The sequence below is a fragment of the Physeter macrocephalus genome, chromosome 11 (assembly GCF_002837175.3).
Source record: "Physeter macrocephalus isolate SW-GA chromosome 11, ASM283717v5, whole genome shotgun sequence".
Classification (NCBI taxonomy): Eukaryota; Metazoa; Chordata; class Mammalia; order Artiodactyla; family Physeteridae; genus Physeter; species Physeter macrocephalus.
In genome coordinates, this window is record NC_041224.1 from 91,743,226 (window position 1) to 91,745,488 (window position 2,263).

Below are 2,263 nucleotides of genomic sequence, written 5' to 3' on the forward strand. Positions count from 1 at the left end.
CAGAGGTCTCTTAGGCTGTCTTCATTTCTTTTCATTCTTTTTTCTTGATTCTGTTCCACAGCAGTGAATTCACCATTCTGTCTTCCAGGTCACTTATCCGTTCTTCTGCCTCAGTTATTCTGCTATTGATTCCTTCTAGTGTATTTTTCAGTTCAGTTATTGTACTGTTCATCTCTGTTTCTTTGTTCTTTAATTCTTCTAGCTGTTTGTTCTTTAATTCTTCTAGATCTTTGTTAAACGTTTCTTGCATCTTATTGATCTTTGTCTCCATTCTTTTTCCAACATCCTGAATCATCTTCACTAACATTATTCTGAATTATTTTTCTGGAAGGTTGCCTATCTCCACTTCATTTAGTTGTTGTTTGGAGTTTTATGTTGTTCCTTCATCTGGTACATAGTCCTCTGCCTTTTCATTTTGTCTATCTTTCTGTGACAGTGTTTTTTGTTCCACAGGCTGCAGGATCATAGTTCTTCTTGCTTCTGCTGTCTGCTCTCTGGTGGATGTGGCTATCTAAGAGGCTTGTGCAAGCTTCCTGATGGGAGGGACTGGTGATGGGTAGAGCTGGGTGTTGCTCTGGTGGGCAGAGCTCAGTAAAACTTTGGTTGTCTGCTGATGGGTGGGGCTGAGTTCCCTCCCTTTTGGTTGTCTGGCCTGAGGGAACCCAGCACTGGAGCCTATGGGCTCTTTGGTGGGGTTAATGGCAGACTCTGGGACGGGTAACACCAAGGAGCACTTCTCAGGACTTCTGCTGCCAGTGTCCTTGTCCACATGGTGAGCCACAGCCACCCTCCACCTCTGCAAGAGACCCTCCAACACTAGCAGGTAGGTCTGGTTCAGTCTCCTATGGGGTCACTGCTCCTTCCCTCTGGGTCCTGATGCGCACACTATTTTGTGTGTGCCCTCCAAGAGTGGAGTCTCTGTTTTCCCCAGTCCTGTCGAAGTCCTGCAATCAAATCCCACTAGCCTTCAAAGTATGATTCTCTGGGAATTCTTCCTCCCATTGCCAGACCCCCAGGTTGGGAAGCCTGATGTGGGGCTCAGAACCTTCACTCCAGTGGGTGGACGTCTGTGGTATAATGGTTCTCCAGTTTGTGAGTCACCCACCCAGCTGTTATGGGATTTCATTATATTGTGATTGCGTTCCTCCTACTCTCTCATTGCAGCTTCTTCTTTGTCTTTGGATGTGGGGTATCTTTTATGGTGAGTTCCAGCGTCTTCCTGTTGATTATTGTTCAGCAGTTACTTGCAATTCTGGTGCTCTTGCAAGAGGGAGTGAGTGCACGTCCTTCTACTCTGCCACCTTGAACCCATCTCTCAATTATTTTTCATTATGACATGCATGTCACAATAATGTGGACTATTATAAACAATAAATATTTACCCATTAAATCTTACTCTATTAACCACAGCTTAATCTAACTGGAGTAAGCCCTGTAGATTTGAATGGAGCATACTTTAAACTCATGAACTTTTAAAGTCATAAGGAACAATCAAAGGTCCCTAAACCTAATCTCCCATCTCACTTAGGAAGTCCTCCCAATAAAAATAATATAAACCACAAAAGTGACAACTTCCATGTATAGAGTTCTTATCTTACTGTTATCGAATTATCTTAGGTTACAATAAGTGTTTGTTTGAATTTGTTGAGTTGTGACTTCCACCATCTCCTTCCAGTAACAAAGCTTAATAGACGAAAAACAGTCATTGGAGTGGCAACACTGTGTAAATGACTGCATACTTGTGCATACGGCTGAATGGTGCCTATGTTTGGGGTATTATATTGTGCATATGTGCAGGTCTGCTCTGTGATTCAGGACACATCTCAAATAAGGCCTTAATCTACTCCACATTCCTTTATCCAAGAAGCTTGATTATTTTCTGGGAACCCTGGGACCTAACCTGGCAGACGAAAGCTTTTAAGCCTGTGGACAGGCATGTCTTTCTCACGCATATCACTCTTTAAGAATAAATGACCCCACAGCCACAGCTAGATTCCAGAGGGAGAGCTCTGTTCTTGATTTAAAGCTTAAGTGGACTTAGAAAACCATCTTGAGTTTCATCCTAAAGGGGGAAAAAACACAGCTTGAGTGGTAAAAGAAAAGCTGCCATCACCCCTTTTTGTGCCACCCAGGGCACATTCCCAAGTTGCTTCTGGTTACTTTTAACCAGAGCAGCAACTACAGCAGACAATTAGGTGAAAGCCTTGAGCTTAAAAATATGCAGTCAGGGCCAGGACCAATTTCCTACACAGACTCAATGCTC